Source organism: Ambystoma mexicanum, chromosome 6p, assembly GCF_040938575.1.
Source record: "Ambystoma mexicanum isolate Mex_15411 chromosome 6p, UKY_AmexF1_1, whole genome shotgun sequence".
Classification (NCBI taxonomy): Eukaryota; Metazoa; Chordata; class Amphibia; order Caudata; family Ambystomatidae; genus Ambystoma; species Ambystoma mexicanum.
The window spans coordinates 424,910,720-424,923,567 of NC_090935.1; positions in this window are offsets into that span (position 1 = coordinate 424,910,720).

Below are 12,848 nucleotides of genomic sequence, written 5' to 3' on the forward strand. Positions count from 1 at the left end.
TTCACCATTCTGCAGTTGTCTCAACTCCTGCGCCCTTCTTTAGGCCAAGGTGCTGCACATTTAAGTTTTTGTTTTTTGAGGAATCCACATTACACCTTTCCATCTTTTCTGCTCCTTGTTTCATCATGAAGGAATCCCCTGCAAGGATGCAGCATCGCACTGACACCAAAGGACCGTTGACACATCAAAACCTGGTGAGTTATGGGTGTTGGTAGCGTTGGAGGGACTATCATGATTGGACTATGTGAGAATAGTTTTGGGCATTTAGGAGGCAGCATGGTAGAGCTCTGAGTGAAATGAGAATGGATTATGGCCCCTGCCTTGATCAAACGCTTGAAAAACACCTTGCACTGCATCGGCGGGCAAAAGTAAACCAGCAGGCCACTGAGCGTAGCACCTGAGCATCTTATAGAAAGAGTTGAGGCATCTCTCAGCCTGCTAATCAACATACTAAGGAAGGGAATATGGGTACCTGTGGACCTCAAACATTAAGCTTCCCTTCCACTGAACCTTATGTTCTTACCTCCCATACACCTAAGTAGGTTTCAATAATGTCTGAGTTTCCACACCGGCCCTTACCTGCATCTGCCAACATGCAGATACTTGTTTTAGTTCCTCATGGGGTACAATGCATCTATTTGAGACAGTGAGAGCCCCACCAGGGCTTGCAACACCTATTTCCAGGATCCCTCTCTGAGACAGAGAGAGCAAGAGAGAGAGAGCGAGAGCAAGAGAGAGCGGGATGGCACACTCTCAGAGTCGATGTTAGATTTCTTTGCCACAGGCACACTTGAGCTTAAAAAGGGAGTAATGGACATAGCTGTATTTTCCATTGGTGCATTAATTACCACTCGATTCTTTTCCCCTCTGTTTTCCTTCTTTATGCTTAACCAAAGGCTTGTTGTCATTAAGGTGTAGAGAAACTGACTTGGGAGGCTTTTCTGGAGCTCTCACCGGGGAAGAGGGAAGATACAAAGCCCTCAAAAACCTTTTTGAGAAACATCTATTCCTCCAAGCAAACTTTTATTTTGTGTTTCTCTGCATAGATCTCTTTGTTTATATCTTGAAGAACCGACCCTTTAGGGCTTACGCCATTTGTCCTTACTATCCATTTACTGTTCAGTGGAGCATATGAGTAGGAGAACAGAATGCAATGGAAAATTATCCATCATGCTGCCTAATGTGTCCCTTTTTTACTTGCCTGTACCATCCAAGACTCCAACCCGAAGTTAAGTTCCAGATTTACTATTTGATTTTCAATAGATTAGAAAACAGATGGATGGGTTTGGAACTCAGCATTGATATCATCACACAAACTTACAAGCAAACGTAAGACAAGGTTTAATGCTGATATTGAATTTGAATCAAGTTATTAGGATCTGGCGATAGTGGGTTTAAGGAGTTATACCTTAAAGATCTAATCACAGGCGAGATGCTTAGCACTGAAGCTGTTATGTTCGGCATTGACTCATTTCCTTCCATATTCACAATTTCCTTTTGGTGTCCAATCGTATTAGGGCTTAAAGAAGCAGAGATTCCAGAAAGATTTTCACTAGGCTCTTTTGGATTAACAGTGTCTTCCTGCTCATTGCACCCCACAAACAGAGTTAACTTCCCATTGTGTGCTCCTGCTTCAGGGACGGTGTCAGAAGCATCTGCCTCTGTTTGAAATATTATGTGATTTTTGTTTTAGAAGGATGGCACAATCTGTCATCCTCCACGTGGCCCATTATTTCTTTATCAAAGAGTGCATCAGAAACTGACATCCTTGGAAAATAATTAGTCATCCAACATGGAGAAACATCCCCTGTCAAAAAATATCTCTGCCTACAAATTTGAAGGCTGCCCTTACACTGAACCGTGAAGTCTTGCCCCCTATAAGCCTTAGCAGATCACTGTACTATTTGAGTTTCCACACCAACCAATTCTCTCATCTGCCAACGTGCAGATGCTAGTTTGGTTTCTCAATGGGTACAATGCATCTATTTGAGACAGATACAAAGAGAAGAGAGAGAGAGAGAATGAAAGAGAGAGAGAGAGGGAGAGAGAGAGATAGGGCGAGAGAGAGAGGGTGAGAGAGAGAAATGGAGAGAGAGAAAGAGAGAGAGAGAGAGAGTGAGAGAGAGAGAGAGAGAGAGAGAGAGAGAGAGAGAGAGAGAGAAGGTCTTGGGGAGCTAGAGAAATTGGACCTATCTGAAAATTACCAGGGATAGGAGTGCAGGGTTGGGGGTTGTTCTGCCTTGTGAGGACTACTCCTGCCTTCCACCACCTAACCGACTCCCCTCCAAGATCTCCTACTACCTTACACTACACAAACAAACTCCCACACAGAGGACCAACACAGGCCAGGCCAGTAGCACATCAACTCTAAATGTGCCTTGACTAAGCCCTCCTCTTTAGTTCTCCCACATCAGCGGCTAACCAGGCCCAAAGTGCTGCGGTCTATCAATTCTTGGGCTCTTCGCTATGGAAAACATACTCCCATGTTTCCTCTGCCAAATCCAGATAAAGCTAACTTGCACTCAGTAACCAGATACTTTCGACCTGCACACATCACCACCACAGATTCTACATCTGCCTTACCCAATGACCTACTAATGAATCCCAAACCCCAATCACCTTTTTCTTAAAGAGCTAAATGTGGCGAGGTCACCAATAGTGGCATACAGGCCCGATACAAGACCACTTAGATTAGATCACATAATATCCCTACAAAAGCCAAAACATTTACCTTTGTTAGTAATTGTTTTTAACAGGACTTCAGGCCAAGGAGCAGATGCAGGAGCACCCATCCTGTATTGCTCTGCAACCCACAGAATACAGCTGATGCCCACACAAAATGTGGTCCAGCTGTCACATAGTCACTGATAAAGCGTCCTCTCTGAATCTGAACACACTGCTTGTCATAGTTTTTATAATGTCTTTAAAAAAGTCAACTACTGACATGCAAAGTAATGCTCTTTATTTTCATGTTTGCACAGACCACAGTCCTCCAAAAGGCCTTCCACCCCACAGTGCTTCAAGGCCATAACAATGGCAGTAAGCACTATACAAATATCAAATAAACATAACATAAATAAAGGCTTGATTAATGCCAGATCTGCAATAAAAGATGCACTTAACCTACCCAATATAATTGATAATAATAACAGAAATATAGTTCTATTACCATTCCAGCATCATTGTGGACTCCCTGCTGTCTCCAATATCTAAAGTAGATTATATCACTAGAAATGTTAAATCGGGAGATGGTTTCAGCCTAGCCTAGACTGAAAGTCTCAGTTTCACAATGATTTCCACCATAATATATGCTTTCAACACATAGTATCCAACTGCACACTAAAGCCCAATAGTATGACCTGGTGAATATCACTCCTATGATGGCTAGAAGAATCATCCTCTTGGGTGACCTGAACCCCTGGATTGACGAACTAGTCAGTAAGGAGGTCCAGGCCATCGCAAACAATAGCTTTCCAGGCTTCCCTTTAGATGGGCAATTAGGACTCAATATCCAGTTGAATAATATCACTGTCTCACATGTATTCTGGTTCGATCACTGACTGACTGGGGAAAAGTGTAATTGCTGACCTAATCAATAAGCAACTGAATTTAATTACACATAATCCTCCGACCTATTGCTAAGACCCTGGAAAGTGATCACCACAGAATCCTTTACAATGTCCTTCCAATGTTGCATTTGTGTGATAAAGCACTTACAAAAAATGACGTCCCTCTATAGATGCCTCATACTAACATCACACCCACCCTGTAGGTATTAGCCTCATTTCATCTGAAACTGTGCAACAAAAAGAAAGGGGAAGTACAAACGGTTCGAGAATACTTGGCTGAGTTCAGTGAACAGCAGAGAAAACTTGAAGCCTATGATGCATTTCTAATTCTACACCAGGGGATACATAAAACCATTGTGTATGAAAAGAAGCAATGGATTCACATCAGAATATCAGAGGTTCCAAACAAGTTGACTGCACTCTTAAAAAGATATAGCAACATGGCCAAACCAGACCACTCTAGTTCCCAAAAAGAACCATGCCAAAAACGTACAGAAACTTACAAATGAACTCACATATGTTTTAAAGATGACGCTGAATCATTGGGAAAAACTTCCACCCAAACACCATCAAAATAAAACAGTTCCTGGGTCACAAACCAATTGCTCCAAAATGCCATTCCTTTCATCTGTTGAGCGAACATGGCACTCCATATGACTAGTCTCATAAAGATAAGGAAGACATCTTATGGAAACAAATGTCCGTGTCTCCCTTGTCTTCCAGAATAACTTAGTAGTTCTTCTCTTGACTAGACTTCACAACTACCTTCCAGACAGATAGTTTGCATCATGCCTAGTCACATTTCTTTTATTTGAATCCTACAATTCCCACCAACTACAGACCCATTGCAAAACATCCATTAAAATATACACTTCTGTAGCACCTTGCAATCAAGCCACAGTATAGCCAACCAACTCCCCTATGATAAACAGTCTGGTTTGAGATCTGGGAGAAGAACAACATCTACAGTTCTAAACATCTGGTTAGGGATCATCTGCTTCATGCGTGATTAGTGGAAGGTAACACTGATTGAGTTGACAGCTCGCAGTGGTGTATGACACAGCAATCATGTAATCGTCTTATACAGGGTACACATCCTAAGGGGATGAGTGGCACAGCCTTGCAGTTGCTCAAGTCTTTCCTCCAGGATAGCTCTGTCCAGGTCAGGATGGGTGAATTGACATGTTCTCCCTCCTGGTTCTATGTGTGGGGATCCACAAAGCACTCTAACATGTTTCTCTGTTTTTCATCTCTCTGGTTTTTCAGTGTTTGCATGATCCCCCACGCTGTACCTTATTTATTAAATACTCCAAGTTACCTTTAGTTTATGATACACAACGCATGGCCATCCTTGGAAATATTTTACAAACCAGAATCCTTAGTTAACTGCCTTGCATGCATTCAGAAGATGCTGAACAGAAAACTATACTTTGATGGCAAAAATAATTGACGTTTACCATGTGGCCCAATTAAGGGGTACCCCACGTTATCGTTACCTTGAGAAGGTGAGAAATTGGATGATGTCTGACTCAAATCTTTCTTTCCTTCCTCAAATTGCCAATCTGACAAGAAACTGTGGCTTCCAAATGCATGTGATGAGTAAAATGTTATTCTTTCTTGACCTAATCTATCTTGTGGTTTAAGTTAGGAAACAGGCCCTTAACTCACAAGATAGATTGGATGCATCCTGAGTGATATCTAAACGTACCCAAAATAAGACCCTCTAAATCGGATTATCAACTGAATCATACCTAGGTCTAACAGTCAATCAAGAAACGAGGGTCAAGATAGATATTTACTTACAGCTCTGCAAAGATTTTACTGATAGCCATCACAAATTTACATTGCTTTACATTGCTTTTCAATCCTGTAAAGAATGAATTTCAAAATACTCTCAAATGAATATGGAGCAGTGAGGAAGAAGTGTCTTACCAGCCATGAGAAACCCTAAAATCATACAATGTACTCCTGCTCTTCATTTGCGCGACTGCTCATTCAAGGTTTGCTAAAGTAGTTGCTTCTGGATGGTAGTCAGACTAGTCTCGCTGATGGGCACCTAACTCTGGAACACCTCCATTATTTTTATTATATTAGTCTTTTGTACAGTATAAAATGTCAACCAAGCAGTTTCACACATGGGACGAAATGGGAAGGGGGCACACATCTGGGAGGAAGAATGAGAAAAGGCTGTCAGTTAAGCAGTCACAGTTAGATATATGACAACACACATGTCTGATTAACACTGAGGATATGATAAAAGTTGAAAATTGTGAAAAATGCTGAAAACTGTGTAGTTGGGCCACTAGTCCATGTTAGGGAGAATTCCAATTTCTGTGCTAATTCCCTTCAAACTTAGAAACCACCAGCTCTTTTGCTGGACTTTAGAACATTTTAATTTTAACCCTGGAGAGAGTGAGCCCTTTTTCTCACTCTCTCATGTATTTTGATCTGATTTAAATTATCTGCTTCCTTTGTTTTTGGAGTCTGACAAACTCCATAGGCATCTACTTTTTGTATGGTGACACACAGCACCTTCAGTGCAGTGTCACTGAGAAATCCTTTGTATTTCCCCTAGGTTTAAACACCTTTCTTTGTGATAACTACTGTTCTCAAGAATAGTAAAGTGAAATTGACTTTACTTACCTTTTCTCTCTGTAGATCCAGCACACCCCATCTTATGTGGAGTGCTAGGGGGTTATGCAGTAGCCCCTTTTCCTACTTACTCATGTAACATTGTTTATGTTATGCTCACTGCTTTAAATGGCTGGTGGCAGTGGTTTAATTTTCCTGCCATTGTGCTTTTCTACCACAGGCTGAATCCTCAGCTGCAGTATAGCAGCACCCATGGGTGACCATTGTGTCAAAATGGCCCTGGTCTTCTTTTTTTGCCATTTCTTGATTGTGAGGTCTCTCTTGGGTTTTACTCTGTGCCCCAAACCTGGTTTAAGCCCTTTGTTAGTTTTGCCTTTGGCGGACTTCAGTACTGAATCCTGTCTCTGGCTCCAGTGTGTCTGGAGGGGCAGGAAGTGAAAGAGGTGCCCGAAACTCCCCTGTACTTTAGATCCTTGGTTACCTGAATGCACCCAGTCCTGATTGGCTGGCTGGCGGGCCTTGCAGGACAGCCACCCTGCTGTGTGAATGACAGCTAGGCTGTGCATGAATGGGAGAAACCTGCTTAAAAGGCGAGGTTTCTTGGACAAAAGACAGAGTCGACCACTGGGAAGAACACCCCAATGAAGAAACTGTGAACAAAGCTTGCTGCATCCTCCTGGACTGTTGGACTGCCCGGTGAAGCCCTGCTGAAGTGCTTAAACTCCATTTTCTGATCGACAAGAGAATCTCTGGAAAGGACGACTTCTTCCCTTGAGTTAGTGGGACCACCTAACCCCAAGACCAACTTTGCTGGAAGACCTTCCCCAACTGGCTGTACTTCTTTGCTGCTACTGAAACCGAGTGCCAGGGGTCGATAATTCCGTAGTCGAGTGCAATATCTGGAAATCGGCCAAAAGCTCCTGGAGTCTCCTGAGGCCCCTCCCGAAGCCAGACAACCCAAGCTTGAGTCATCCCATCAGAATTCTGGGCTCAATGAGTGAAGGAATCCCAAACAGTGTCCAAGATCCATGGTGGTGCTGTTAACTGAGCGCTGAAACCGCGAAGTGCCGCTGATCCGAAGCACGCCCATAGCTGCCACCAACCTTTGAATTGCTGTGCAGTAGTCCTCCAGACGTCCTCACTCTTATCCCCACGAATGAGGCCCAGGAACACAGGATCTTCATCATTGCAACGAGAGAGAAACCAGCTGGATCCATTTCTTCTAACCAAAGGTACTGTTATGACTTTGGGATACTTACCTCATTGTCTGTAGTTTGCTCTTCTTAGATGATACTTGCAGTAGCTGCTTTTCTAGAGTTGATTGTAGCTCAAACTTTCACCAGCATAACAGTTTGTGACCCTACAGTGATTTCTTTTGAACAAACTCTATACATTTGTGCAAGACTTTTACTTTCTAAGAAGTGCCTCAGCTCCATAGACTTTGCTCCAATAGACTTTGGTTGTCCTGGATCCATGCAGACTCTTCTATTCCATTGACTTTGATTCTTACTGTCCCTCATAGGTGAATCATTGTTTTCTTAACTAGTATTGCTGGGAAAAGTTTTTGTCTAGACTTCATTGGAAGATTTAAAGTGCTCACATGCTCTGAGGACCAGTTTAATCTTTGTCCTTCCTTTAACCTTTCTTTTCTACCAACTTCAAAATTCACAAAGTGCAAAAGTGATATGTAAATGCCATTAATGTCCTAGTTAGTGAAGTCACCCCAGGGTTTAGGAAGTGTGTATGAGGCATCTCTAAAGAGTATCTACTTGCTTTGCCTTGATACTGAGAAAGTATTTTGAAGTGTATTTTTATTGTTCCACATTGCCCTTTTAAAGAATGCTTATTTAAAACTGACCATTACATAAGTAAATCATTATTTTACTTGAAAACCTTGAGTGTAAGTGTTCTTTGAATACTTGTATTGGTGAATGTTGATGCTACAGCTCTACAGCTCACTATTACCCATCTTGAGATAACTCTGGTTGCTCAGTCACACTACCAACTTGTGTAGTACAGAGCTATACCAATATGTGGGTTACCTAACACCAAGAGGACAAGGGTTGGGTAGTCTCCCACAGGGTTAGTACATCAATTCATGCCTAAAGGTCCAGATATGGTTATTGATATCTAACATATTGAACCATAACTCTGTGCATAATGTAACTTATTAAGTGATACTGTAAACGTAATCCACCAATAATGAATGTGTATTTTAAATGCATAACCTGAAAATATGTGCTTGTCTACCGGGGATCTTGTGTGAACGCTATTCCTATCTGTATTGCAGCCACAAAACACTCACATTATTTCTTTATAGCCATTGTTAAGATAATTTAAATTCTCTATTGCTATGGTACATCTAGGTTAATGTAAAATGATCTCCAATGTCTTCAAATAGCCATTCAACTGTTTCCAGGCAATCTTGAATGAATTTATTTGGAGAGACTCAAACAGAACCCTAAGAGAGCCCCTGGCTCTCCATGAATACCCCTAATGGGGAATGTTTCGAGTAGGCCTCATTACGACTTTGCCAGTCTGGGAACACGTGTGCCAGTAAGCTCACTGGCACCCTTATTTTCAGAACTGACAAACTACAAGTTTGCCTGCCGGGGGCAGCTGCACCCAACAGGTCTGACCCTGCCAGGCGCAGCGGCCACGGTAGGAAGACTCTAAATGGAAGTGCCGGCACCATTAGAAACTGTGCCGGCACTTGTGAGTCCCCACTCCCATAGAGTCCTACTCTATGGGAATGGGGACTAACAATTTATCGGCGCCTGACATCCCGGGCCGTCGGATTTGTAATGTCCCAGGAGCACCGGGAAGTCAGGCACAGGTAAAATGTAACGAGTCTGGCGGCAACCCACTGGAAGCACTGGCAGGGTTACAGCCAGACTCGAAATGTCTTATTCTCTAAAGTTAAACAATGGCATGAAATGTATCACATCTGGATAGGCTTGGACATGATTTTCCCTGGATTAAGAAACGTAAAGGAAAGACTGTGTAAATGCATAGAGACTATTGGGGATAGACTGAATCATAGATTGACATGGAAAAGAGATTACATTTTATAACATGTTGAGACAAACATCATAGAGACCAATGGGAACGGATTGTACAGTGGGTAATTTATAATAGATCTAGAAATGAGACTGGGAAACATTCCTTGGTGTGAAGAGATTTTGTTTGATTTGGAAGAATATGACCATCTTGGGTAATATGATAGATGCTAACTGGGGTGCTTTCTACATTAATTGTAAAGTTTTGAAAGATTTAAGTGATCTTGTCTATATTTTGATTTTCTTGTAGTGTAATTCCCTCATCACGATGATCCCGTTGGGATTAAAATCTGTTGAGGGAGTGTTTGCCCTCCTCTGAACCACACAAAAGAAGTTTTAAGCTATATGCATCAATTTTATTAATGTAAATGTTCAAAGTGGCTATGCTTACTGAAAATAAAATGCGTAAAGAATTACGATTAAAATATGTTTCACCTGAAAAACAGTGTGCAAGGCTCTATCAGTTTATTGTTAATCTGACTATGCATTATACTTCTTTTCTGAAGTGCAATCCTGTTGAAACATTGAAGTATGATTGATGATGAGGTTCTTGATTGCCTTGATCAAGTGTTTTGTGGGCAACTCCTGCTTTTCCGTGTTCATTTTTTAGATAAAAGTGGAGAACCTAAACCATCCGAAAACACACCATTAATGCACTTTTCATACATTTTGCCCAAAAGTAAAGGCCCTTTCCAACCCCCTCATATTACCGCTGAGTTTAACAGGAAATTTTTAATCGCAGGTGACTTAAGATCTGCCGTTTGCCATGACTTGATATACTGCTTTAAATAAGCACATCTCATGCATGCAGTACATTGGGCCACTTTGCGAGTTGGGTGGTGAGTACAGCAGTAATTCGAGAAAGTCATTACACGTTCTCGTCTTGTTCCCCACCAGTGTTGTAATACATAACAGGCTGTGTGAGGAAAACTTTGTGATTTAAGAGGCATTGCTGGATTTCTTTAATTGTATACTCAAGTCATTGGGCAGAACCCGAACATTTGAGATTATAGCAGGGCTCAGTGGTTCATGATCTGCAATGCATAAAGAAAGAAAGAGTTCCTCAAAAAAGTCCATAAACAGAGACAAAGGACTCACTGCTGAGCCTGGGTTGATTTTCCATAGTGACTGTTGCGTACGTGGTACACGAAGTGCGCATGCGCGGCCCGCCAGGCCGGCGCATGCGCGCTAGGTTAATAAAGGCGGTGCCCGGGCAGTTCGCGCCGGAGCACCGGAACACACAGACGTCTCCGGCGTGCGTTCTTGCGCGCCCGCCCGCGCGCGCTGGTACTCAGACCCTGGGGAGCCCGCACGCCATCACGGGGCTTCCCCAGGTCACAACACTGGCGACAAGGAAGTACGGATCACTTCCCTGCTCCGACAGCCTCGGAGAGAGGAAAGCGCTTCCGTATCACGGACCGGCGGAGTGCCGGCGGCCATTTTGTTTTCGCTCGCACACACAGCTGCAGTGGTTGCGGCCCGGGAGGGTGCTCGTGCGCCACCTGCCAGCTGTGTTTTGGAGTAGACAACCTAATTTTTGGAACTTCCACAGTCCTGCAGGCGCAGGGCTGTGGCATTAAAGAAGAAAGAAGTGGGTTTCTACACCCCAGCTCCACTACAAGCCCGAGACAAGACGCCCATCACTCCAGGAATAGACAACTGTGAGTACGTAACGCAGAAATGGGCGAAGAGACTGATGATGAAGGGGCCGTAGCCCCAATCCCGCGCAGATCTCGCAGCTCCCTGGCCCCCATGCCTGAATTCGATACTACCGGCCCCCCTTCCAAACTGGGCCCGAAGTGGCTGCTGTGGGTCAAGAGGCTAGATATGTTCTTCAGGGCATCTGGGGTGAACGATGATGACACCAAGATCGCGACGATGATCTACTCGGCAGGCGCGGAAGTCCACAAAATCTACGATTCCCTCGTCATCCCCGTGGTCACGTATGACGCAGTCAAACAGGCACTCAAAGACCATTTTCTCCCCATGGCAAATGTGGATTTTGATAGATTTGTCATGGGCGCCGAAAGGCAACTAGACGACGAACCCCTAGACAAATTCTGTGCCCGTCTGAGGCACCTGGCGACCACTTGCAGATGGGTCGATGAGGAAGAAATGGTCCGCAACCAGCTATTGCAAGGGTGCAGCTCCGGCAAACTTAGAAGGCAAGTACTGAGAGAACCTGGTCTGACCCTCCAGCAAATTTTGGACCTGGGAAGAGCACATGAGCTGGCAGAAGCCAGAGGTGCGAAGATGGACGCTGCCACGCGACCGAAGAATGAACAACGATCCTTCAAGGCCATCAAAGAAGCCCTGTCAGAGCAGGAAACAATGGCCTATTTCAATCCCAGCCGGGAATCGGAGATTGTGGTCGATGCCAGCCCGGTGGGACTGGGGGCAGTCCTCATGCAGGCAGACGAACTAGGGGCCATGAGGCCCATAGCATATGCCAGCAAAGCCCTCACCGGCACGGAGAGGAGATATTCCCAGATAGAAAGGGAAGCCCTCGCCATCCTGTGGGGGTGCAAACACTTCAGAATCTACATCCTCGGCAAACCTGTCGTCGTGATAACGGACCATAAACCCCTGATTCCTATTCTGTCAGGAACATCTTCCATGCCGCCACCCCGCATCGAGAGATGGATGCTATCCCTCATGGAATACGGCGTCAAGCTAGTATACCGCCCAGGCACACACAACCCAGCCGACTATCTCTCTCGTCATCCAGGCACGAGGGATACCCAGAGTCCCGCGGAGATGACGGACACTGGGGATGCCGTACACCTCGTCATTGAATCGGCCCTGCCCGTGGCCTTATCGAGACAGGACATTGCGGACGACTCGAACTCCGACGAGGCGTTCCTGAGGGTGAAAAGGGCGGTGGCCACAGGAGAGTGGCGGGACGTCCTTTTGAACAACGCCAGGAGGAACCCTGAGGTGCAAAGGGACCTTCAACTGCTGTGGAAAGCTCGACACGAGCTCTCGGTGTCCACGGATGGTCTGTTGCTGCGAGGGCACCAGATCGTGATACCCAGGTCGTTGGTCATGAGAGTCCTCCAGTTGGCCCACACTGGGCACCAAGGCATGGCCAAGATGAAAGCACGCCTCAGGCTGAAGGTCTGGTTCCCCGATCTGGAGCACAGGGTGGCCGAGTTCGTGAGGACCTGCATTCCCAGCCAAGCCACGAGTCCTGTGGAAAGGGGCCCACCCATCCGGGCCATGGAGCGGAGTGACGTACCTTAGGGGAACCGTGCACGCAGACTTCGGCTCGACCGGAAGGGGCCTATATTTCCTGGTGGTCACGGACCAGTGGTCGAGGTATCCGGAGGTGGAGCTCGTGGAATCCACCGCCAGTGATCGCACCATCCTGGCAATGGACAAAATGTTCGCCACCCATGGGTTCCCCTTCGAGATCTGCTCAGACAACGGAGCACCGTTCCAAGGGCAGCGGTTTGCTAGGTACTGCGAAGAACGAGGCATAAAGCACCGGAAGGTAACCCCGCTATGGCCAAGGGCCAATGGAGAGGTTGAGCGATTCATGCGGACACTGAACAAGATTTTTCGAATTTCTGTCAATGGAGGGGAGGACCTACGACACAATCTAATTGACTTTCTTCGTGAATACCGG